General features: G+C 41.5%; 1 protein-coding gene across 1 annotated transcript in view; it reads left to right on the forward strand.

Annotated features, from left to right (window-relative positions):
• The window catches only part of B3GALT1 (beta-1,3-galactosyltransferase 1), a 448,714-nt gene that overhangs the window by 289,113 nt on the left and 132,026 nt on the right, over nucleotides 1–27,575 (forward strand). Inside the window, exon 3 of the mRNA XM_084829710.1 lies at nucleotides 24,718–24,843. The gene's annotated coding sequence lies outside the window, so the exon portion shown is untranslated. The remainder of the gene's footprint in view (nucleotides 1–24,717; nucleotides 24,844–27,575) is intronic.

Consider the following 27,575-nt stretch of genomic DNA (forward strand, 5'->3'; position numbering starts at 1 on the left):
GCCAGGCCTTCCTGTCCTGCGCTCTCTCCCGGAGTGTGCTCAAGTCCATATTCATTGCATCAGTGATGCTATCTAGCCATCTCATCCTCTGCCGTCCCCTTCTCCTTTTGCCTTCAGTCTTTCCCAGCATCAGGGTTTTTTTCCAGAGAGTTTTCTCTTCGCATTAGGTGGCCAAAATATTTAAGCTTCAGCTTCAGTATCTGTCCTTCCAATGAGCACTCAGGGTTGATTTCCTTTAGGATGGACTGATTTGACCTCCTTGCAGTCCAGGGGACTCATAAGAGTCTTCTCCAGCACCACAGTTCGAAAGCATCAATTCTTCGGCACTCAGCCTTCCTTATAGTCCAGCTCTCACAGTTCCCATACGTTACTACTGGGAAAATCATTGCTTTGATTAGACAGACCTTTGTCGGCAAGGTGATGTCTCTGCTTCTTACTATGCTGTCTAGGTTTGCCATAGCTTTCCTCCCAAGGAGCAAGCGTCTTTTAATTTCATGGCTACAGTCACTGTTTGCGGTGATCTTGGAGCCCAAGAAAGTAAAATCTGTCACAGCTACCATTTCTTCCCCTTCTATATGCCAGGAAGTGATGGGGCCAGATGCCATGATCTTAGTTTTTTTTAAGTTTCAAACCAGCTTTTGCACTCTCCACTTTCACCTTCAGCAAGAGGCTCTTTAGATCCTCTTCGCTTTCTGCCATTAGGGTGGTATCATCTGTGTATCTGAGGTTGTTGATAATTCTCCCGGCAATCTTAATTCCAACCTGTGATTCATCCAACCCGGCGTTTCTCATGATGTACTCTGCATATAAGTTAAATAAGCAGGGCGACAATATGCAGCCTTGTCGTACTCCTTTCCCAATTTTGAACCAATTGGTTGTTCCATGTCTGGTTCTTACTGTTGCTTCTTGACCCTCGTACAGGTTTCTCAGGAGACAGGTAAGGTGGTCTGGTACTCCCATCTCTTTCAGAATTTGCCACAGTTTATTGTGATCCACACAATCAAAGGCTTTAGCGTAGTCAATGAAGCAGAAATAGACGTTTTTCTGGAATTCTCTTGCTTGCTCCATGATCCAGCGAATGTTGGCAAGTTGATCTCTAGTTCCTCTGCCTCTTCGAAACCCCGCTTGTACTTCTGGTAGTTCTCGGTTCGCATACTGCTGAAGCCTAGCTTGTAGGATTTTGAGCATCACCTTGTTGGCATGTGAAATGAGCGCAATTGTACGGTAGTTTGAACACTCTTTGGCGTTGCCCTTCTTTGGAATTGGAATGTAAACTGACCTTTTCCAGTCTTGTGGCCACTGTTGAGTGTTCCAAATTTGTTGGCATATTGAGTGCAGCACTTTAACAGCATCATCTTTTAGGATTTTAAATAGCTCAGCTGGAATACTGTCATCTCCGCTAGCTTTGTTGTTAGTAATGCTTCCTAAGGCCCACTTGACTTCACTCTCTAGGATGTCCAGCTCAAGTTCAGTGGCCGCACTATCATGGCTATCAGGGACATTCAGATCTTTCCTGTATAGTTTTTCTGTGTATTCTTTCCACCCCTTCTTAATCTCATCTGCTTCTGTTAGGTCCCTGCCTTCTTTTTCCTTTATCATGCCTGTCTTTGCACAAAACGTTCCCTTGAGATCTCTGATTTTCTTGAAGAGATCTCTAGTCTTTCCCATTCTGTTGTTTTCCTCGATTTCTTTGCATTGTTCATTTAAGAAGGCCTTCTTGTCTCTCCTTGCTATTCTTTGGAACTCTGCATTCAGTTGGATATATCTTCCCCTTTCTCCCTTGCTTTTCGCTTCCCTTCTTTCCTCAACTACTTGTAAAGCCTCATCAGACAGCCACTTTGCTTTCTTGCATTTCTTTTTCTTGGGGATGAATTTAGTTGCTGCCTCCTGAACAGTGTTATGGACCTCCGTCCATAGTTCTTCAGGCACTCTGTCTATCAGGTCTAATCCCTTAAATCTATTCCTCACCTCCACTGTATATTCATAAGGGATATGATTTAGGTCATACCTGAATGGTTTAGTGGTTTTCCCTATGTTCTTCAATATAAGCTGAAATTTTGCAACAAGAAGCTCATGATCTGAGCCACAGTCAGCTCCAGGTCTTGTTTTTACTGACTGTACGGAGCTTCTCCATCTTTGGCTGCAAAGAACATAATCAATCTGATTTCGATATTGACCATCTGGTGACGTCCATGTGTAGAGTCGCCTCTTGTGCTGTTGGAAAAGAGTGTTTGCTATGATCAGCGTGTTCTCTTGGCAAAACTCTATTAGCCTTTGTCCTGCTTCATTTTGTACACCAAGGCCATGCTGGCCTGTTATCCCGGTGATTTCTTGACTTCCTACTTTAGCCTTCCAATCCCTTATGATGAAGAAGACATCTTTTTTTGGTGTTAGTTCTAGAAGGTGTTGTAGGTCTTCATAGAACCGATCAACCTCAGCTTCTTCAGCCTCAGTGGTTGGGGCATAGACTTGAATTACTGAGATGTTGAATGGTTTGCCTTGGATTTGTAATGAGATCATTCTATTGTTTTTGAGATTGTACCTCAGTACTGCTTTTCCCACCCTTTTGTTGACTATGAGTGCTACTCCATTTCTTCTCAGGGAATCTTGCCCACAGTAGTAGATATGATGGTCACCTGAATTAAATTTGCCCATGCTTGTCCATTTTAGTTCGCTGATTCCTAGGATGTCGATGTTCAGTCTTGCCATCTCATGTTTGACCACCTCCAGCTTACCTTGATTCATTGATCTTACATTCCAGGTTCCTAAACAATATTGTTCTTTACAGCATCTGGGGGGTGGGGGGAGAGAGAGAGTGTGCTTTTACATTTTGGTAAAAATATTGTTTTTCTGGAACCAGCTTCCTTTTATAATCAAGACCCTGGAGCCATTCTGGTTTCCTATGCAGCATCCCATTATTACAGTTATAGAAATATTTGCATCAAATGGCTCTCTTCATAAGATGGCTAGAAAATGGCTCAGGGTATTTTCTAGCAAGATGGCTGATGATGGGTAACACTGGCCCCGCTCATGGACCCAACCATTATCAAAGTAGCATTGGGGGGTGGGGAAATATTGCAACATGATAAGACATTCATGCTACAACCAGTGACGTATGATTTGACCCTTAGGCTCAGGTGTTATAGTGAAGATACAGTTATGTGGACTCGATTCTTACCATCAGTCTGAATGTAAAGGCACAGTGTATTATTCTAAATATGATTACCTATTAACTAGAAAATGTTCTTCTTTTTTACAACACTGCTATATGGAAATTCATTTGTAGAAAGGAAATATGTTTGGTGAGGATAGTATAACGGAATCAACCTAGTCTTCTGTAAAGTTAATTGTAGCTCTATTACTTGTTTGCTTTGGTTTTCTGTACAATGAGTACAGGGTTTGAAATAGGGTAAAGGATAAATGTATTGTACTGTAAATATGAATTTCATTTGCGGAACATATAACTCACTGTAGCGATACTTTGAAGTTAATGAACCTTCTCAGTTCATTACAGATAAAAATGTTACATCCCCTCCTTCTCAATAGATATGAAGTGTCAGTTATGTAAACAACTCCTGGATTCCATTGGTAAATCATTTTTGGGGGGGTGAAAAGCATCAGTGACTCTACTTTATTCCTTCGGTGTGCTGCTGAGTTTTCTTCTCAAATTTGTGAGATATATTGAATAAGCAGTGAACTCTGACTCCAGCAAAAATCCCCAAATGCTTTTTAATTTGGTCTCCAGATTTTCTTTAATGAAGATTTAAGTACTTTCTGTTTCATCATACACTGCAGTTTGTTCTCATTCACAGCAACTGTGGAATTATAATGATTTATTAATTAAAAACTCAATATTGGGCTAAGTGTTGTTGTTGTATCAGTAAATTAGTTTGGACTTCCAAAAAGCCCTCAATGCCATATCAGATTGCAACAAAATGGCTCTTGGACTTGGACCTACGGGGGAATTAAGGACTGGGATAAAATGGCCAGATACAGAGTTATTTCTAGCCATCCTTTTTGTCCTTAGCCTGAAGTATACCAATGGATGCAAAATGCATTTTACTTGGGAATCAGAGCTAGCTGCAAAACAAAATGGCATGCCCAATACATATCATGTGCAAAAATGATAAAAACAAATACAAAACGACTGTAACAGTAGCTGAAACGAGCCTTTTACGAGGCAGTCTTGCCTCTAAATTCAGTCTGTGCAGGCAATATCTGGAAAATGGGAATACATTAAAAGATGAAATTGCAGGCTAGACATTTAAGAAAGTTTTAATGAGACTGTAAAATATTATGATAAGCTCTTGTTTAAAATATACTCAGTACCGGTCACTGCAGTATTAAAAGAGATGAAAAGTTACAGAGACAAAGAGGAGCATAATTAGAAAGCAGACAGGGATAGTATTACCATGATAAAGCTTTAACAGTGACCAAGGCTGCGGGACTGGAAGCATCATTAGTAAAAGCCAGTCCTAAAGCACTTGTGCCAAAGCTGTGCATTTGTACATTCTGTTAGGGAGGCTTGAACAGGAGACTGCTCAACCTAAAAAGGGGAGGGGGATCAAACAGTGAACCCTTGAAAGGGGAGTTTCAGGGTTTAATTCGCTGCTAGAAGGCTCCCAACTCTGTTTATGCTGACCAGTCAGAGACTGCCTCCTGGGTGGCCAGCATCAACAGAATGTACTGACAGAGGAGGGAAAGTGCTAGCACCCTCCTTTCTCCAGCAGCACACTCTGTTCATGTGGCCATGTGTCCTGCTTTACAGAGGACAGTCCTGTATTTGAAGGTGTCCTCTGTTTGAAGAGTTGTCCAGCCCAAATGTGTCTTTAAAATGGAGATGGAAGAACAGGGCCCTTGAAATTGCCCATCAGCAGTTAGCTCCTGGGCAGCAGACTGAGCAGGGACACCGCATTCTCCACGCTGCTCAGATGTATTGTATTTCCATCAGAATTATAGTAATGATTTCTGTATTTGTACCTATTGCATGTTTCATGCAAATTGGTGCCTCTTTTGCCCTCTTTTTGGCCAGGCATAAGAGGCCACCCTAATGTGGAGACTCCATTCTTAGATATGATGGTTGATAACTATTCATCTACCTGTCTTCCAAGAATTAGTCTAATCCAGGGGTGAACAACTTGTGGCCCTCCAGATCTTATTAGGCTGCAACTCCCATCAACTCTAGCCAGCATAGTTAATAGAGAAGACTGATGGGAGTTGAAATCCAACAACATCTGAAGGGCCACAAGTTGCCCAGTCCTGGTCTAATCCTTTTAAAAAGCTTGTGCTAGTATCACAGCATCCTTTACTTGGGACCTCCATCCTTGATGGAATGCTTCCTCCTATATATACCAACCTGTGCCTTAAGATCATCTACGGTTGCCCTTATTCATGTGCCCTCTCAGTCTCAGGATTGAAGGGTGGCTATGAGAGGATCGGAGGGTGCCTTTTTGGGTGTTGTGTCCCCCCCCCCCCAGCTTTGGAACTCTCTTCCTAGGGAAGCTCACCTGGCACCCACATCATTGTCCTTTCAGCGCAAGGCCAAGAGTTCTTTGCTGTCCCAGGCATTTCAAGCATATTAAGCATGTTACCATCTAAAGTATTTTAGATCACAGTAGCATCTGTGGGGTGGGGTTTTTAAAGCTCCTGTACCTGGTAGTTTGTTTTAGCTTTCACAGTCTCTATGGTATTTTATGTGTTGGTATGCATTATTGGGCTTTTATGCTGTGTTCGTTATTATTGATTTATTGTGATTTTTATTGTTTTATTATTCTTCTACTGTTGTACAACACCTAAAATAATTTAATCAGGTCTTTCATAAATATAAGTATATAAATAAATAATGTGATTAATTATGCATCATGTAAAAGGCACAACCTGGATACCCAACAGACACACCCTCCCACATCAATCTACCCAATTAAACTCAAATATTTCAATTTCTAAAGAAAAGGTGGGGAGCAGGTCCGAAACTTGCCTGGATTCTTGACATATTCCCAATAGTCTTCCTCAAGCCTCTTTGATCCTAAGTGTGTGGGGAGGGGGCAGGCTGTAATTACCCACTGTTGAGGGAAATACACTCTGCACATGTTCAGAGGAATTTGCTATTACTTGTTGAAAGAACCTTCAAGGGCATTGTATTGGTTTGTGTATTACCAGAAATGACAGGAAACACCCTGAATAGTGTGGGGCAGCATGTATAAGAAAAACGGCACACTTGGGTATAGTAGAAGCATGTGGTATGAATCTAGCCTTAGTCTGGTTTCTTGAATTAACTAAACATCAGTTAATCCAGTACAGAAATCCATGTTCAGTTCAAAGTTGTCATACAACAAATACAGTTTGCATTATGTAGGTAGACAAGGAGGAACGCGGGGGGTTAATCCAATACAGGTAAGCAACTACTTTTCCAAAATATTGACACTGAAGGGGTCTGTCACATTTTTTTCCTGCAGCCATCTGACATCCCCTGTATGAGATGAAATTCATGCTTATCTCTAAAAGCCTGCCACACTTCCCTGTGAATGATATATTGTTTATCACACATACAGCAGCGAAAGGCTTGTTTGCAGAAGAAAAATGGCTCTCTAAAAACAGATTTAATTTTTTCCCCTTCCACATCTTCTCTCTGGACTCTTTTTTCTGTTAATTTTCTCCATATCTTCTGTATTTAGGCTGCAATCCTATACACACTTCCCTTGGAGTAAGTTGCATCCGGCTCAGTGAGACATAATTCTGACTAGACCTATATGGGATTGCACTGTTATTCATTCTGCCTATGCCTTCTCAATCTTGTTGTCTTCCTGCCCACCCTCTTTGTATTCCCTCCTGTTTTAATTCTTGTTTTGCCTGTCGTATTCTTTCTTTTCTGTAAGCTCTCCCCTCTCCATCATCCATTCTGTCTTTCTTTGTATTTGTCTGTCCTTCCACAGGCAGACTCTTGTTTCACTTCTTGTCATTTTTCTCACCACTCTTCATACACTCTTTTTTTAATCTGCTTTTCCCTCAGCCTTTTCCACCTGATCTGAATTGCTTTTAAACATGATCATAAATACTGGCAAATACAGCCTCAGGCTTTTGTCCTTCCAGTTTATCCTGGGGCAGGGGGCAGATAAGGTGAGCTTTTAATTTAAGAAACAACCCCATAAGAATCCTTTCTTCTTTTCCTGCCTTCACATCACCATCCACTGCTGCCACCCCAAAGAGAGAGGAAACCGAAGGAAGAGTTGTGAGGTACTTTGTTCCTCAAAATAACATAAGAACCCAGGGAATGGACTAGGGGATACTAACTTATCTTCATAGGGCCTGAGGTACAAGACAGGGGATGAAGTCAGTAGTAAAATGATTGCAACCTGCAACACCATCCCATACCACAAGATGCATGCCTTTCATTTCCTATTACAGGGGTGGCTCAGTCTTGTTGGACACCCAGTCCCATCTGTCCCCAGCCAGCATAATCAATAGTAGGGGAAGATGGGAATTGTAGTCCAATAACATCTGAAGGGCCACAGGTTCCTCACTTCTACCCTGTTACATTAATATCAGGAATAAAATGGGATGATCCTCCCCCACACCACCAAATAAACAAGTATGCCCTTCAGTCTCAAGCCCCCAGTTAAAATTTGCCACCAGTGATTTATCAGGCAAACTGCTTAATCATATCTAGAAATACTATGGGCAGTAAGCAAGGGTGTCATTCCGCAAACTCAGATAGTGCTATTTATTTATTTATTTATTTATTTCTGTACCGCCCAATAGCCGAAGAAAGGGCAGTTCATAAAAATAACTAGTACTACTGGAGCTCCTCCGAATCTTTCCATTGTGCAAGCAGTTGCCCATTAAGTTTGCGCAACTGGTTGTACAAGCAGTTGTGCAACTGGTTGCAGAATGGGTTGTACCAGAGTTATGCACAACCGGTTGCACAATGGGGTTGCGCAAGCATAGTGCTCAACTGTTTGCACAACTGTGCTTGCCAAACATAACTTGATTTGGATTCGCCTCTTGCGCATAGTTCAGAACCTAGGGCAGAATCCAATGGGGTGCTTTCGCCCTGCCAATTCCCTTCCGCAAGCAGTGGGCCCTGCCAATTTTGTTGGGCTAGCGGGACCCATCTCTTCTGCAAGGGAGATTTAACACTTCCTAGAGGAAGCCCCAAAATGAGCAGAAACACTCGTTTCTGGAAGGAGGCAAGTCAGCTGAGCTCCCTTTTGCGAGCTCCGCTGACCTGCCTCCTCCCAGAAACACGTGTTTCTGCTCATTTCGGCTGCCCCATTTGCATTAAATCACCATTATGTAAGTGGTGGGGGCTGCTTGTGCAACAGAATTGGTGGAGCACAGGAGAATCGGCAGGGGCATCACCGCCCCATTGCATGCTGGCCCTAGTTTCCTCTAGCACAACATCATTTGTGCTAACAGAATGACCCAGCTGGATACTACCCTATGTGTTCAGGTAGCATCCTTGGCCTGTCATGTTCTTCCTTAAACTGCCCGGACTTTGAGAAAGTAAAGACTATTCAGCAAAGTGTCACTGAGGGTTTTAGGAACATAGGACACTGCCTTATACTGAGTCAAACTAGCCCAGCATTGTCAACACCAACTGGCAGCGGCTCTCCAGGGTTTCAGGCAGGATTCTTTCCTAGCCCTACCTAGAGATGCTGAGGATTGAATCTGGGACCTTCTGCATGCAAAGCAGGTGCTCTCTCACTAAGCTAGGCCTGTTGTCCAAAGTTACATCTGTGGTGGCATTTTTCACAGTTCCAGTTCAGGAGGAAGGGTTATAGGGCTGTGCTTCACTGACAGTTTTGCCCTCCTTTGTACCAGTCTTCCACAGACCCTGCAAAAGGAATTAAGAGGAGGTGGCTGGTTAACTACTCTTGCCTAAGGCTCCTTTTATGCCCTTCACGGTCAGCTAGGCCTCCCTAAACTTGCCTGTTCCTTCCTAAGGCCCAGCACCTCATCTGAGCCTTTCTCTTGAGGCTGGCAAGGCAAGGCTATTCGGTGGCTTGAATTATTAATATTAATATTATCATCCAATCCAACCTAGAGAAGAACTCTTGGAGTGGGGGGAATGGCATGGCATTTCCTGTTCCTTCCTATTGCCCTGCACCTCATCTGAGCCTTTCTCTTGAGGCTGGCAAGGCAAGGCAAGGCTATTCAGTGGCTTGAATTATTAATATTATTTATATTATTTATTTATTAAATTTATTAATTGCCCATCTGGCTGGTCAGCCAGCCACTCTGGGCGATGTACAATAATAGAAACAATTTAAAACAATAAAATTCTACATTTAAAAACATCATATTTCTAAAAATACCCTAACCCACCCCAAATGCCTGCCTGAACAACCACGTTTTTAATGCGTGGCAGAAGCTCATCAAAGAGGGGGCATGGCGGAGTTCCCTAGGGAGGGAGTTCCACAGAGTGGGGGCCACCACAGAGAAGGCCCTCTCCCTCATCCTCACCAGCCTAGCTGTCCTGGCTGATGGGAAAGAGAGAAGGCCATCCGAGGCTGATCTTGTTAAGCGGCCTATCTGGTGTTGCTGGAGGTGCTCCTTGAGATAGGCTGGGCTGGAACCATATAGGGTTTTAAAGGTCAAAACCAACACCTTGAATTTGGCCTGGAAAACAACTGGTAACCAGTACAGCTCCTTCAGCACGGGAGTGATGTGATCTCACCGGCAGCTGCCTTTAATCAGGCGAGCCACGGTGTTCTGCACCAGCTGCAGCTTATCCAACCTAGAGAAGAACTCTTGGAGTGGGGAGAATGGCATGGCATTCCATTCATTATATGGCTGCCTCATGCAGTAGGTGCTAGGAGGAGGGGCGTGGCAGCAAAGTCTTGGAGCTCAGAGCTGTGTGTTGCACACAGCCTGCCCTGTGTCTCCTAAGCTAGCCTGCTGCTCTCAGGTGTGGTGGAAGATGCTATCCCATTGCCAGAGTCGAAGACATATTCAACTGCTGGTTAAAGTAAGGTTCGGTTGTTACCTTCTGTGCATAGAATGGGAGCAGAGGCACTAGGGTGTCTGTGCAGGGACGGCATTAGAGGTAGGCATCAGTGGGCACCTGCTAAGAGCTCACACTCTACCAGGGGCCCACTGACAAGAGCCTCCTGCAGTTGCTCCTTCTCTTCACCATCGCAGCCAGTTTGTTCACCTGCCTCTCGCACCGCACAGACAACGGTGGTGGTGAGAAGGAGGAGCAGCAGATGCCACTGCCTGCTTGCTCACTGGCTCTCTCCACCTATCAAGCAAGAAAGAGGTAGCAGTGATGAGAAAGAGAAGGAGGAGCAAGAGCAGCTGGTGATGACGGCGGTGAGAAGGTCGACTCACACTGAAGGAGGGGGCCCAGGGAGGATATCTTTCCCAAGGGCCCTACAAAACCTGGAGCTGGCACTGTGTCCATGTGCCCTCATTTACAGAGGACAGCCTCTATTTTAAGGGTTGTCAGTGGACTGCCCTCTAGTTTGAAGGTGTCCTCTCGCTGAAGGGTTGACCTTTCAAATTCTGTATTAAAGATATAGACCGATAGGAAGGAAGAGCTGGCAGGAGCTTTAAGTTGCTCATCAACAGTGAGCACCTGGACAGCAAACAGAGAAAGGCACCTGGTCACAGTCTTCCACACTACGGTGAGATGTACTGTATTTTTGTTTAAATTATAATAATCATTTCTAAATTTGCATCTACACCTAGAAATTAGCATATGCACATTTTATGCAAATCAGTGTCCTGTTTTGTCCTCTTTTTGATACATTTCCCTCTTTCTCGGTGATTCATAAGTGTCCACCCTAAGAGGCTCCATCTTGTCCTTCACCTCAGGTGACAAAATGTCTTGGGCTGGCCCTGCTGCTGTAGCAATTTTCACTGCCAGGCCAAGCCAGATGAGAGGGAAGAGGCCAGCAGGGCAGGGCCAGAGGATTCCATTGCTCAGATTATTATCCAGTCCAAGCTAGACAAGAACTCTTGGAGTGGGGGGAATGGCACTCAGTTCTTGATAAGGCTGCGCATTACAGCCTGGACAAGGTTGAATCCCATGTAGGGATGTCCAGATTTTGTGATATCCATCCTGCGTGTGTTTCGTGGATTGTGCAGTGTTATTACTTCCGGTATCCATTCACAGACAGATTCGAATTTTTTTCATTATGTGGAAAAATACGCAAATAGGAGGTTTTGCAACAATTTACATAATTTACACTAGTACGTAACATTTAGCATATTGTCCGCCATTCCCTATACATTTTCCCCATGTGTATTTACCAGTCTCAGTAGAAACTATCACACTTTCCTATGAATAAATTTAGGAGAGTAAAAAAAAGGATCCAGAAATCCACGGATTCTGCGCAGCCTGAGGAGGTCAGTCTGGAGCAGATTAGGCAGGTCAGATTCTTAGAAATCCGAGCTCATTTTAGTCCAACTTGAATTTCTCCAGCATCCCTAATCCCATCCACTAACCCCAAATCCAGTCACAGTATCTCTTGTTCCATTGCTCTGGTTCTGAAATGTTGTTGACAGAATAGAAAGTGCCAACTGCATTCATTATTTCAAGGCCAGAGGCCTTTATCCTCACACCTGTGTGCTTTTTGTTTCTCCCTGTCATTTCGCTCACATTCCTTGACAATTAAGCACTAAAAAAAGACAGAAAAGATTACCTGCTTTGTGAAGCTTACTAAGGGATAAAGTAATACCACGGTTGGCAATTGGGAACTCTCTGATGGGTTTGATTGTAAAAACTGGCCGCATTTGCAAGCAAATATGTGGATGCTCCTTGAGTTCTTATAGATCAGCTCATGTAAAGTTAATCAGTCAATACACAATTAAGCAAGAGAGAAAGAAGGGAGAGGAGTGAAATCAGTGAAGAATGTTTCAGTCTGGTAATTATAATTTGAAGCTGATATCAAGTTTCATAATGAGTCATCATGAACTATGCCGAAAGTTTACTTTCCCAAGAGTGTCTCATGTGGGAATACTCCAAGAATAGGTGGTGATGTGTGTCAGTCATTCTTTTCATTTTACAGCCAACATTAGAATATAGGTAAGATTTTAATTTTATTTCATGAATATTCTGGACCTGAAACAGTTACAGTTCTATATTTAAATAATTTAAAATTACTCAGGGGTGGTGGGGGGAGAATTAGTAGCAGAGGGAGTACAAGGCAAAGGGATGCAAGACACTATCTTAAATTCCGTTCTTCTCCTCAACATGCCATAGAAACAATATATTGGATCCAGACTCAATTAGCAGAGCTCAATTCCCACTGAAATCAGTTGGGACTTAAGTCATGACTAATTTGTCCTATTGATTTCAATTTATTTACTTATTATTTATTTAAAGCATTTTTATCCCGCTCTTTAGCCAAAAGGGCTCCCAGAGTGGCTCGCAAATATCAGTATTAAGGTAGACTTTGCCCTCAGGCATATACAGTGGGACTTAAGTTCAACTAATAGAGCTATCCTAACTCCCTTGAATGGACAGCTGAAGTGGATTAGGATGGGGTGAAAGTGCTCCAATATCTGTTCTATATTTTACCACCTGACTTTTAAAGTCAAATCTACATGGGGATCTCCATTTGTTCCTGGATCAAATGGTTCAGCATCAAACAGAAAATACAAGAAACATCCCACCAACCCACCCAAAGCAGCATGGAAAAATTCAACATTCCTTGAGTCATGCAAACAAGACAGCATAGTTGGATGTGAAGGTTTGAGGCCTACAGAGGCAAAGGGAGGGAAAGGTCAGACTGAGAGGCCTGGAGTTTTCTGTTGGGAGGGGGTAACCCTGAGAGTAGTTTCATTTCTGCGGTTAAGTATCAGTTTCATTTCTCCACTTAAGTTTCATTTCTTCAGGTTTGAAGCAATACTTTCAGTTTTGAGGGAGGAGGGTATATAAAGAGAGGTGGCAAGAGCCTGAAGTGAGAGCAGAGTCTGAAGAATGAGTAGGAAGAAGCAGCTTAGAAAAGTCTAAGGACAGCTAGGGTAAAGGGATTTGTGTTTTGCAACTTTTATTTTCTTTTAATGGTTTTTGTATCACTCACCTCTATTGTGTAAATATCTTCAGTTGTAATTTGTATGCTTTAAATCTACTAATAAACTATTGTGGTTAAACCCTGTGTCTAGACTGTCAGTCATCCCACATCTACAGCCTAAACCCCACATTACTGGGAAGGGGAAGTTTAAAAGAAGAAAGGTGGGACTGTTAGTGCACAATCCTATTGAGATAGGCGACTGCCTCCGAACTCAGAGGCAACCGCCTATCCAAAGCAGGGCAGGAGAAGCACGGAAGGGATTATTCCCTCTGTGCTCCTCCTGCCCTGCATTTTTAGCTAGACAGCCGATTGCGGCTGTGTAGCCGCGGGAGCACGGAGCGGGGAAGGAGGCTGCTGTACGACTTATAGGGTGTGCCGTACAGGCAGTTCCACCCTCCCTGCCCTGGAATGCCCCCAGCCATGCCCCTTTTCAGCCGCTCCACACTCCTCTTGTGAGCACAGAAGACGGGGCTGTTCTGTGCTGCCTGTAAGGCAGCGCAGAAGGGGGGGGAGGGCGGTTGTCCGGGAACCGACCTCGGATTGTGGGTTCTGAGGTCGGTTCCCAGAAAACAACTTATCCTATGGCCGTCTAGCCACTGTCTAGCAGCCATAGGATTGCTCCCTCCAGGATGCAAGAGATCCTTAAGGGCTTCCTCAGGGGGTCCAGGTCGTAAGAGGAACCTTGACACTGGACATTAGGAAATGGGCAGACCAAGTTAATTTCAGCTCAGGGCAGGAGTGGCTTGTGAAAATTGTACAGTATTTGTTTGTTTATTTTAATCCACCCAAAAACAAATGTATGACCAATCCCTGAAACAAAAGCAAAACACAATCTTGTGAAGATGGAGTTCACATTTCAAATTGTTTAATATTTGGGGTGTTGAGCTAGCACATTCTATTTATTTGCATTTTTAAAAAAATCGGATTGGAACTCCCCACCTCCCATAAATCCCATATTATTTTCCCACTCACTATATCCTCCATACCAGCATCCAAGTTATAAGCCGGACTGCACTGCAATTTTTGGAGGGAAACTCCGGTGTTAAGGCACTGACTTAACATTCATAAGCAAATTTGACAATGTAGAACTTAGACTCACTTGTATCACTGTTCATTTCCAGGAGGTGCTACTACCCACACTAACTGGATCTTGTATTGATTTGGTCGGATCTTGTATTCATTGTGTGTTGGATTTTGGCACACCTGCTGCTCAGCCTGTTGCATTGTTTGGCCTTTTAGCCTCACTTTGTGGAATGGGGTGTGAGAAGGAAGTCTGGCTTCTCTTTATAACACAGTGTACATCTGTCTATCCACCTCGTACTTCTGACATAGTGGGCACTGGGCCTATGAAAGCTTATGCCACATTATATATTGGTTCGACTTTAAGATGCCACAAGATTCTTTGTTGTTTCTTCATGGAGAAAATGCCTTTTGGTTCCAATGCACTAGGACTGCTTCAATGTCACCATCCCCTGCCTCATTCACAGACGTTTACAAGAGATCCAAACAATGTTGACTTCTACTTGTGACCCTCCCATGTTCTCTTACCGCTTCTTCCATCTTTTTCCTTAACCCAGAAAATATGTTAAGAAAAAGATGGAAGAGTTACACAATACCTTCTAATTGCTAGTGCTAGGAGCCATCCCTTTGGAAACACCCTAGGTCTGTGATGGTGAACCTATGACACGCGTGTCAGCACTGACACGCGTAGCCATTTTCGATGACACGCAGCCGCATGCGGTCGCATGCAGAGAAGTATGAGGCCGCATGCCGAGAAGGACATTTCATCCTCAGCTACTGCATGGCCAGGTGCAGTAGCCGAGGATGAAACATTTGCTGTAGTGTAGACACTCCATGCCGGAGGTCTGTAGGCCAAAACAACAGAACTCCGCACAGAGCGTCTAGTTCTGGGACTTCCGGTTAGGCCGTTAGGGGATCTTTGACCTCACTTCCGGCCGGCGGAGCAGGGAGCAGCGGAATGCCGTGGGGGACGCATCTCTGGGGGCCCTGTGATCGCCATTACCAGCAACCACATAACCACAGCAACCATCATCCAATCTACTGTTCTTGGGTGTCGTGGATTTCTAATTGACCATCATTACTGAGATAAGTGAGGGGGAGGCTGGGAGAGGCGAGGGCCTGTGCTATGGGTGCCGTTTCCCGCCATTAGAAATAGCGGCAGCCATCTTAATTTATATAAGGAACACCATTTTGCAGCATAGTGCAGACTCCATTTCACCACTATTACTGTTGTGCATCCTTATTAACCCCTATTTCTGCTTATTAACCCTGCCCTTTCCTAAAAGACAGTTACATGTGCCATCTTGTGGTCAGTTAGGCTAGTTAACCCCTAATTGCCTGCTGGGCTAACAGGCTATCTATAATTCTATCTTCTGTCACTGCCCCCCTGATGGAGAACCCAAAAAATAAAAAACCAAGGTTAAGTAAAGGAAGTGGTAGTAGCAGTAGCCGACCCTTTCAAGAGACATGGACCGAGATGTATGGCATTATAGAAAAAAATGGCAGATCATTTTGCGTTCTATGTACTGAAACGGTAGTAAGCAGAACGTGGAATATAAATAGACATTCTGAAACTAATCATTCTCAGCTCTTGAAAAAAAGTGAGGATGAAAGGAAGGAATACATTTCCAGGCCGCTACACCTTTATAAGAGCCAATCTAATTCCATCCTTAAATTTATAAAAGGCTCTACAAATTTAACATCTGCAAGTCTGAGCATTGCTCACTCCATAGCTCAGCATGGAAAAGCACTCAGTGAGGGAGAATTTATTAAAGAAACTCTCCTAAGATGTGCACCAGTTCTATTTCACGATATGCAGAATAAAGATGCAATTATTAAGAGAATATCTGAGTTACCACTCAGTAGAAATATCATAAAAGACCGAATAATGAGACTGAACACAAACGTACAACATCAATTAAAGAGAGACATAAGTAATTGTAAATATTTTTCAATCTCTCTTGATGAAACTACTGATGTCACATCACATGCTCAGTTGGCCATTATTGGTCGATATTCTGATGGTCTCACAATGAGAGAAGAGTTGATAAAGTTAGTATCAGTGCCAACAAGTACATCAGGAAGCGAAATATGTAAGGTTGTTATACAAACATTCCGTGACCTAAGCATTGATATCTCTAAAGTTGTGTCAGTGACGACAGATGGGGCACCAAACATGGTGGGGAAAAAAGTTGGATTTGTCAAATTGTTTACGGAAGCTATTGGACATCCGATTGTGCCTTTTCATTGTATTATCCATCAGGAGGTTTTATGTGCCAAGGCAGGATTCACCGACTTAAACGACTTAATGTCAGTTGTTACAAAAATAGTTAATTTAATAGCTGTTCGCCCCCTTCACAAGCGAGAATTTTCTGCACTTTTACTGGAGGTTGATTCCACCTACAGTGGACTGCTGATGTACAATAATGTAAGATGGCTGAGCCGAGGCAAAGTTCTTGAGCGCTTTGTGGAGTGCTTTGAAGAAATTAAGGTATTTCTTGAGGATAAGGATCTGGGAAACTTTTCTCAGCTCAATGATGATAAGTGGGTCAACACCCTGATATTTTTTACAGATCTCTCTGTTCATATTAATGAACTGAACTTAAAGTTACAAGGTTTTGGCAAAAGTATTGACATTATGTTTGGATACATAAAAGCTTTTGAAAGTAAACTTAAAATTTTCAAGCGAGATGTAGAAACTAAAACTTATAAGTATTTTCCTCGAGTAACAAAGTATTTTGAGGAGGCCAGTGCAGCTGTACAAAATGAAATGGAACCCTTGCATATAAAGTACCAGCATGTTTTAGACTCGTTACTTGACCAGTTCAGTGATAGATTTAATCAATTTAGAAGCCTAGAACAGACCATAAAAATAATTAAGTATCCTGATGTAGTAGTCTACAGTAGTTTGGAATTAAATGGTTTCCAATGGATGCAAATTGATGATTTGGAGATGCAACTTGCAGAATTTCAAGACAGCATCTGGGCTCAGGTGTTTGTCGACTTGAGGTCAAAGCTTGAGAATCTGGAAAGGTGCCGCTTGGAGAATCAAGAGGAGTGCCACTACGAACAGGAAATTTGGAGTGCCTGGAACCGATTACTCCTTTTAGCACCCTGAAAAATATAGCAATGGCTTTACTCACAATTTTTCCCTCTACGTACTTTTGTGAGACCTTATTCTCAGCGTTAAATAATATCAAAACCAACAAAAGAAACAGATTGACAGATGAAGTTAGTAGCGCTTGCTTGGGCTTGAAGTGTACAAAATACCAACCTTCAATTGAAGGTTTAGCCAATGAAATTCAGCAACAAAAAAGTCACTAATAGGCAGGTTAGTTAAAGAATTCCCCCTCCCCCTCACTTATCTTAGTTCACGGCACCCCACACAAGTTAGATAATATCAAGACCAACAAAAGAAACCGACTGACAGATGAACAAAGAAGTCACTAAGCAGGTAAGTTAAATAATTAGTTTTTGGTTTATTAAATACAGTTATATATTACAATTATACATTTTTGTTATTTAAACTATAAACATCGCGAAATTATGGTTTTTTTCTCGAAGTGACACACCACCCGAGTTATGCTTGGTTTTTTGGCGAATTTTGACACACCAAGCTCAAAAGGTTGCCCATCACTGCCCTAGGTCAATCTTGACATGAATGTTTCTCCTAATTCAGATTTGGTACATTCATCAAAGCTCTGTTTACATGCAAATTTTCATTTTGGGACAAACTGTTGCTATAGAGTAGAGATCTCAGAGCCTCACAGCACTGCAGCAACTGCTACCTTTTAGGAAACCAATTTGGCTCAGGCACAGAAAAAGCAGCCAGGTACTGTCAGGTTTATCCTTTAAGACAATCCTATTAGAGGTCATCACCTCTGACAGAAAGTTAAGGTTTACTTGGCATTGCTAGGGATTTCTTTTAAAGAAATAATGGAATTGCAAGAGTAATCCGTTCTATCACAAAGTTATAAATCACTGGAAAGACTTCATCAATGTTTGGAAAGACTTCATTGCGTTAAGGTTTTCAAAATTCTCTCTGTGCTCTAAAGAAGCAGGGTTCTTTTTTCTTTTTTTAAGCAAAAAAAAAACCCAAAAGCTGCCACCTCCAGTGTGTCTTTTGTTCTCATATTAGATATATGTGCTATTTCATATCTTTCCACTCCAGGTGTGGAAATGGGAAAGGCTGAAGATTTTAAAAGGTGTAGGGAGGAGGGATACAAAGAATTTTGCAGAGATAAAGTGTTCTGGGGAAATCCCTGGTGGAAAAGATTAGGCGTCCTTATGCCTGAGAAATAGTAGCGTAGTATATCCTCAGCCAAAATATCCAGTAAATGACAGTTTACTTTACCAAGTGTGGTGATAGCCCAAGTCCATCTCTGGACATGACTCTTGGCAATGTGCTGTTGAAGGGAAGTCGTAACAGGCTCAACATTTGTCTTGACCACAGTACCCAGAATTTTGATCTTCCAATGTAGTTCTAAAAGGGAAGCAAATCATTTCATCCCTCCAGTGCCTTTGTCTTGTGGATTGTTTGTTTGTTTGCAAGTGATGCAATTTGATACATATTGCTTTCCTTTGAGGCCACATGGGAAGATGGGTTAGAGCCACTTATAAAACTGAGTATGTTTAATACAAGGGGCCATTTATGTGAAACAAGCAATATGTTTTTATGTTGACCCCATCACCACCACCAACAGCCAGGCTACATTATAATACATCTGTTGCTGAGCTGTCCCATTTCAGACTTTATGTTAGGGGTTGCATACTTGAATGTTGCCCTATAGAAAAAAATCACACAGAAAGCTGGTATATTGGGGAGAAAGCTAGACTAAAAACATCTGCCTGGCATGTGAGTTTTTTATGGATTGGACCCAGCAAAAGCCTCTCGAGGACAAAAAAAGGGCTCCTTCTGTCAGCAGAAAGCTTATGATCCAGTGGAGGTTTTCTGTTGGCTAAATGGAGAAAGAGAACCAATTCCCCCCTCCCTCTGCAGTCCCCTATGTTCCCTGAAAATATGCTCTGGGGAGTTTGGGGTGGGGCTGTGGCTCAGTGATAGGGCATCTGTTTTGCATGCAGAGGGTCCCAGGTTCAGTCTCCAGCATCTCCATATAAGGTTGGAAAAACTCCTGTCTGAAACGCGGAAAGCTGCTGCCAGTCATTGTCAACAATACTAGGTTAGATGGACCCATAGTCTGACTCAGTTTAACAAAGCTTCCTATGTGACAGTAGGAGAAGTAGTGCTGAGAACTGCAGGGGGGGGGGGAATCAGCAAAGGTCACTTCTCCCCTTTCTGCCAGCAGAAACATTCTGAGTGGAACTCCAGTAGAATAAAAATTCTGGATTCAACCCATTCACCGAGTTCACAAAACACAACAACCATACTCAAGGCTGAGTGTGGATTGTCATTGAACTGTGGTTTGTTGTTGAAATGTAGGTTGTGTTGTGTGAACCCAGCCACACTAACAAACCATGGTTTGTTAACCACAAATACCCCACAGTTCACATCCCAATAACAAACCATGGGCTCTCTTCATGGTTTGTTAGTGTGGCTGCATTCACAATGGTTTGCATTGCATTGTTCATTTCATGGTTTGTTAGTGTGGCTGCACCCAATGCTTCAACAACAACCCACAATGGAATGACAAGCCACACTTGACCCCTACTCAACCCTGAGTATGAGTTATGATGTTGTGTGAACCCAGCCATTGTGTAGAGTTGTTGGGTTTTTTCTTTTATTTCTTGTTTTTAATATGGGAATTACATTTTTAATATGAGGATTAATACTTCAGACTCAGGTGAGAGATTCAATTCTGCAGTCTCCCACCTGCACCTGAAATAGTGCAGCTAAGTAAAAAAGCAAACTTGCGTTGTGTTACTACTGTCACCTATATTTTCCCTCTACTGTAAGCAAAAGGTTTGTGTCTAAGGTAGGAATGCAAATGCCATGTCACTCACAACCTGCATCTCCTATAATGGTATCAAATCTATGTAGGAAACTGCCTCTGCCTTACATGGATGTGAGGCATGGCTGCATATATTCCAGCCTATGTGCCACTTTATGCACAGAGGTAATAACCATGCAGGAACTTTGCCGTGTGTGGAAGATTCCAGTGTACAGGAAGCAAAACTTAATCTTCCCTCATTGTAGGATAAAAGTTGATGTAATGGTAGGTGAGAAAGTCAGCAAGCAATATAGTAGTTTAATTTTATTGTACGATAAATGCACAGTGGTGTGTTGCAAACAATCCGGAACTCTTTTCCGCAGTTAGCACATCTGTTTTGGAGAAACATTTTCCCAGCACTCAGACCGCAATGTTTTATTGCTGATGAAAAGCAATTCTTCTGCCAGCTAGTGCTTTCATTGAACTGGGTTTAGGGGGTATCACAGACACTGATTGGACGGTGTTTGTGTCATCACTCTTGACAGCAGTACTCCTTTCCCTATACCGGTTTCATTATCCAGCAGTAGTGCCTTGCCACTACTTGTTTTAAGTGTGCCACCTTGGGAGGGTTTTGGCCTGAGAGGAAGCATATAAATACTGGAAATAGATAAACTATTTTTGCCCTCTTTGTTTCAAAGGATCTTCCATACCAAGGTTCTATATTTTCCAAACACCAATAGGCCCATCAACATGAACAGCACAATATCCCATCCCCACATAATACTTGAAGATTTAGGTTTGTTGCTGTAGAGGGCATGACTTTGCTGCTAGGTGTGTGTGTGGCATGGATGGGGAGGGTGACATATGAATAGCCTTTTCCTTTTTTATGAAGAGTGAATAGCCTGTAAGAATGACATTTTTTAAAAAAAATTAAGTTTGTGAAATGTAGTTCTACATTTTTAAAAAAGGAATTAAAATGACATTATTCTTGGAGGCTAGTCAGTCTTTGGGCTTTTCTACATGAGGCTTTTAACCCGCCACTTTACCGAGGCTTCTGCTTCTGGATTCTTTGCAGGATTAAGATCAGCTCCTTTGCACATAGTTTTTTTCCAGGTTTTCTTTCTCGGCCTTTGTATGATCCATTACACAACCACTGGGTGGTGCTGTGGTATTGCAGAATTGCACAAATATACGAGGATTGTGTAATGACATTAAAAAAAAAAAAACTTTCCTCATTAGAAAAAAAAACCCACAAAAATAGTCGCAAAGCACAGGAGAGGCCCTGGAAGGTAAAGGACCCACAAACTACCATGAGAGAAGAATCACAAGTGCACAATGAAAGCCTCATGTAGAAAGGTTCTTCATTTTTTAAAAAAGGCTATTCATATGTCACACAAACCCTAACAGGTAGCAATAAGGCTATCATCTCTGCAGTAACAAAGGTAAATCTGCAGTTATTATGTGGGGATTGTACTTGGGGATGGGATATTGTGCTGCTCGTGCTGATGGGCTATATTTGGAAAATATAAAATCTTGGTCTGGAAGATCCTTTGAAACAAAGCGGGCAAAAATAGTTTGTTTAGAGTGGAATCCCATGCATGTTTAGATTGGGGGGAGTCCTACAAATCTGACCATGCTCCAGTCTGCATCGTTAGTTGGAGGGATGCTGGGAGTTGTAGGACTTTTTTATGTCTAAACATGCATATGATTGCACTCTTATTTATCTGTTTCCAGTGTTTACATGCTGCCTTTCAGGGCAAAGCCCTCCCAATGGGCTCACTTAAACAATTAAAAACATAAAATACAACAGAAACAATCTAATTACAATTACAACCCCCACCCCAAATCCAGCAGTGTAAAAATACTATACAGCCCAGCACAGATAAAGCAGATTTAAACAAAAATTGGGAACCATTTAAACAATTAAATAAAGAGCACAGCACTTTAATTAAACGCTGATTGAAACAAAAAGGTTTTTAAGGCCCATTTAACAGATATGGAGCCATACATAGATGCCTTAGTATACATAGTTCTACAAATATGTGGCCAAGCTTTCAGAATTAACAAGAATAATAATATTTATTAATACGATTAATAAGGGGATAAAATATCACTCTTCAAATAATAGGTTGAGACTGCTTATAGGTTCTTAAATTAAATATGCTTAGTTACCATTCCTAAAAGGTAAAGAGTCTTGCCCAGCTAAATAAGCTCTCAATAGCTTTTTCGTCAGACCATATTTCCCTGAACTCTAACCAATTCTTCACAAACAGGAACAGATGCTATATACCAGACTTCTTCTCCCATCAGGTCTTCCTACTTCTTCAGGCTTCTAGGATGATTCAGATGTTGCAGGACTACTTGCTGAGGTTCCCTCTGGTCAGACATAAAACAGGAACCTAAAATGTATTATGAGTAACTTGTTTTGCTGACAAAATTATAATATTTGTTATATTAAATATAAAAGTATAGTTTATTCAGACCAAAATTACAAATGTCCTAACTGAGTTTACTTGTATAGTTTTATGAGCAAACCAAGTTATACACAATGCATTTTAGGTTTCTAAAGTTACAAAATGACTTTACATCTGTACAGAGCACTTTAAAAATGAGTATTGCATATTTTCATTTTTACAAACATTTCCATCCCCCACCCACCCCAACCCAAAAAATTGGTTTGTTTTTTTCCAGGGCTTCAAAATTTCTGGAAATTTTAGATCTTTATTTCCTAGTATAGGCTAGGTTTTCGGCAGAACCAATGGTTAAAACTGCAGAAAATTCCCCCAGAGCTATCAGAAAACAGTCCAGATCCATCAGCCTCTAGGAGAGACCATTAAAACTGACCCCTTTCTCCTTCAGATACTAATTAGGAAGTTGAAATAAACCAGTATCCAAATATCTGTGTAAGTTAAATATAGATGTGTAATAACAGAAACAATTTGAAAAAGTGCTTTGCAGAGATAGAGAACTGAAGTGAGTTGGTGGTTTCCAGCCTGCATTTTCTGTTAGTTGGGAGCTGCGAGGTAAGCCAAAAGTGGAATTATTCACCAGACTTCAGGAAAATAAATGACCCTGAAGGGTCTCTTCAAACTCACAGTTATCAATATAAGTTAATAGAGCTTCAGCAAACCACTGCACTGATTCATAAGTGGTCACTCTAGAAGTGCTTGGATTTGAGGAGACCTTGGTGAATGTGGCCTCACGATGTATGGCACCATAGTAAAAAATATTTCACAATGAAGACGATTTACATTAGACTTAGGTTTTAATTAAAATTAGCTACATTTGTATCTTTCTCGTTTTCATGTTGTAATTTTGTACAGTTCTGTTGAACACATTTCTTGAGAGCAGGGTCTTCTTTCACTCCCTTTTTGTGCACTTTGTAGGACCAGTCCTTCAATAACTGTATGTATTGTATTGACCAGGCAGAAGACAACTTCTGTCAAAACATAAAATGCTTGTCAGCGACAAGGAAGCACACCAAACTGCCGTTGTTGTGTTTGGAAGTAGCCAGAGATGACATCCTGCTTTGTTCATTTCAGGAAACATAGCACTAAGATTGGATTGAAATGGGGGCGGTGGGTGTCCAACTAGAAAATGACAGCATCTGACAAGTTCTTCTCTGGGGCATGTTCAGAGAATTTGGGTGGGGGACATGTAGAAAATATTCTGGCTGTATAGCAGTGCCTGATGCACACCGCTGATGTTGTCACCTGTTGCATGAGCTGCTAATCACCCAACAGCTGTGTGTTCGTGGTGTTGAAGCAGACACCCTGATGGCTCCACTGTTGCCTCATGACACCCTTCTGTAAGGGTACCATGTACCTCTTAGCCATCCAGCAATGTTTCGTGGTGGAAGCTGGTTGTCTGCCAGTGAATTGCTGCATGAGCTGCCACTCAAGCTGAGGTGACGTAGACTCTACCACTTCAGACAGCAGGTGGTGGATCCCATTTTAATGTTTCACCATGCTAAAAGCTCCCCACAAATAGAAAACATACACATCTATGAAGGAGGATTAAGCCCACCTCTCCACCTGCCATTTTAATTGTCAAATTCTGGGGTATCTTGTTTTGTTTATATGGGGCATTACCCCCCCCCCTTGAATTTGTAAGGGCCACTGTACTACCTCAACATTCTTCTGCCTCATTTTGTTGCACATGTAGATCCAGCTTCGGATAGCAATGAAGCAGAAAACACCTGCTGGGGTTTAAAAAAAAAAACAGTCGATATGAACAAAACTAATGATTGCATTGTGTGCTCAGCATTTAATAATCATGTGGTAAAATCCATGTTGAGGGCTTCTTTGTCAGCGTCAGCAATTTAGTGCCTTAATTTGCTAGACTTGCACTGCATTGCCAATATATACATCCTAAAACGGAATATCCTGTAAGTCATTGCTTTGTAGTTCTAATGATTTCTTCAATTTCAGTAAACTGGATGTTGGCTGTTCCACAATAACATAACACACAGGTGATGAAAACAGTTTCTGCCTCACTTCTTCTTTTTCTTCTTTTTGCCTCCTCTCTCCTCCCCTTTGTCCCAGCTGTTTCTTTAACTCAGGCTGCTGGAATCTTGCTTCATGAAATGGAATCTGAACTCCTAATGTAAGCCCTGTATAAGTCACCTACCTATGCCATGAAAAGCACTTCTAAGGAATAAATGCTGTCCTAATATTTGGAGACAGTTCATCAAGGATGATTGTGTTTACATCATTACAAAAGTCACAGAGGATTGTGACTTAGCTGAGGCAGAATAGGTTTTATTACTAACAAATGTTCTGTAATTTCAGATGATGCACTTCTGAAAAATAAGGGGGTGGGGTGGAAGAAGCACCACTGCGTTCATCATTTAATCTGCTGTTGACTACACACTGGGGATCTCTGAACAGACTCTACTCTCTGCTTCTATTAATCTGGTAAGCATCACACAACTTTATGTAAACAAATTTATTGGTGTGAGGGGGTCTTAAATTCTATACAGCAACATAAGGCAAGGGTGGGCCAATGATAGATCAGGATGTGCTGGCAGATTTCTGAGTGATCTGAAGTAGATCAGCAAGGACTTGTGACGCCCAATTGTTTAACAGTAGCAGTAACAATACGTCTCTCTGCCCCTCTTCTCCAGATGAGACTGCTGAAATGAGGAAACTGTGGGATAACCAGAAGTAGAATTTTTTTTCACATGGAAGGGCTGTGAATTCAGTTCAGTTCTGGTACTTAAAACAAATTCCTGGGCTCAGAATTATTTAATTCTAAATATGTCTTTTGCACCTGGCTCTGGTTGGTGGATCTCTAGTAAAAAAAAAAAGAGAGAGAGAGAAGGAAAAGGATCATGCAAACCTGAAATCTACCCAGCACTGCTATGCACACTCACTTGGCAGTAAGTCCTACTGAACTTGATGAAATTCAGTTCTGAGTAAGCTTGCATAGGATTGCACTGTAAGGCTACAATCCTGCACACTCACTTGGATCCCATTGAGCCCAATGGGACTTACTTCTGACTGAGTAGACATGCATAGAATAAGCTATTGTGTATCACTGCATCATGTAGCAAGTTTTTTCCTTTAGCTATATGACAAACAATTGAGTTCGGTTTTTGATTATGCTTAATAGCTCTTCAGTCTTATAATTATTCATGATCTTGTTGGATATGTTTCTGCACTGTTGGAATCTTGTTGGGAATTTTGGTAGACACTGTGTAGCTCCATGTGGATCACAAAAGCAATTCATGTGTCTCTCCACTGGAATTTATCTAAGTACATGTCTTAAGGCTGGGGAGAAGAGACAAACTTTTGTAAAAGTCTACATGTGGACATAATTACCCATTGGGCATGATCCAACCAGAGTGAAGCCCTTTCAAGTCCCATTGATTGATTTCAGTGGGAGAGATTTAAGTGTATGGTTAATTCACCCTGTAAAATCAATGAGGCTTAAAGGCACTTCAATCTGATTTCGTCATACCCAGTGAGAGGTTAATTGTAAGCCTTTCAGTTGCTTCCAGTTGTGTATATTTCTGCAATATAAATGTGATGCCTTTAGATTAAAATACCGTGATTTTAATTGGTACCATACCCTCCATCAGAAGACACCTTATTAAGAAGCTTTATTTACACAGTGAAATCTGAGAGTGTGGCATTTTATTTACACAGTTATTTAAAGTATGTGCTAATTCTTTTGAAATTAAAGTTTAATTTAGAATGTCCTTGGAATTAGATGTCTGTTTCTTTTGATCCACTGTGACTTAACTATATTCTCTCTTATGCTGTGCTTAAGAGCCTCATGTGGCCACCACAATGCTACAGTTATGATTCCTGTCTACAATTAGGTGTTTTACAGCACTCAAGCAAACCTATTTTAAATTAGTCATTATTACCAAGGTATTCTCTGAAACACAATGGCATTAATTAAGTTAGCACACAGCTGGAGTTATCCTCACAGACATTCCCTTTTCAAATGATTATTTCTGCCACAGAAAATTAGACACAAAATCAAACACTTTAGTAATGCATTCTCTTCCATGATTCTTGGTGATTGAAAATAATGAATCTCTCCCCCTTTTGACACATGAAGAAGCTTTTATGTTGTAAGAAGAGTTACAAATATGCAATATGGATTTAACTTAGAAATCAAAGCACTTTCTCAAGATGAAAATGGGACCCAAACCCCCCTCCCAGTAATAGAACTAAATGTAGTAAAAGTTCCATCAGAAGATCAATGATAGAGATGTGGAGTACTTTTAAAAGGTAAGGGTAGTGATTTTGAAACTCTTTATGTATATATTTCTAAATGCATAAACCATTTATCCATTTTATAACAAAAGCTTGAAGTACTCAAAAATGAAAGTCAATGTTGAATGTACTTTATTAATCATCCCTCCCCATCCCAAAATGTAAAGTGATGATTAAGTTCCATTAAAGCCAATGGGAGTTTTATAATTGATTTCTTTGTGACAGGTGAATACGATTATTATCTTGAATTTTTCGCATAGCTCCCAATGTGAATTAGAGAATTTTTCCACATGATTCTACAATAAAGTTTTCTTTTAGGATATTTATGTTAGCATGGTAACAGCCACTATGTGGAGCCATTTAAAATGGCCTGTGTATAGTATCTGTAACACATAATCTGGCCTTCAGTATCAGCCGTGAAAGTGGCCTAAGGCCCAATTGCTTCTTTACTATAGTTTCAGTTCACAATTCTCAGCAGAAGCAACCTAGCAGTGTGACAGCGCTGTTAGTGGAATATTATCTTTGCTCATGGAGGGTGCTAACACGCTGTGTTTTTTGCAACATACTGTGCATGGAGTATCTGGCCAGACTTAAATAATAATTCCAATGAAATTATCATTGTTTTTAAGTGCTAAAGTTACTACAAAGTGATGTTACTATATCACTTTCATGTGGGGAATATTTTGTGTGAATGTGCCCTCATGTGTTGAGCTCTGGTATTTACCACACCAAGCCCTCACGTTGATGTGGAAAATTCCAATTCTCGTCACGTGACAAATACATTAAAACAAAATATTCATCACACAGAACTGACATAAGGAATTCAGCTTGTGGTATCATCCATTTCAAGTGGTGAACATTTTGTTCACATTATGAGAATTTGGGTTAACCACACTACGGGTTGAGCTAAAAAAAAAAAT

The sequence above is a fragment of the Heloderma suspectum genome, chromosome 1 (assembly GCF_057233095.1).
Source record: "Heloderma suspectum isolate Gila_16-S chromosome 1, 16-S_ref, whole genome shotgun sequence".
Classification (NCBI taxonomy): Eukaryota; Metazoa; Chordata; class Lepidosauria; order Squamata; family Helodermatidae; genus Heloderma; species Heloderma suspectum.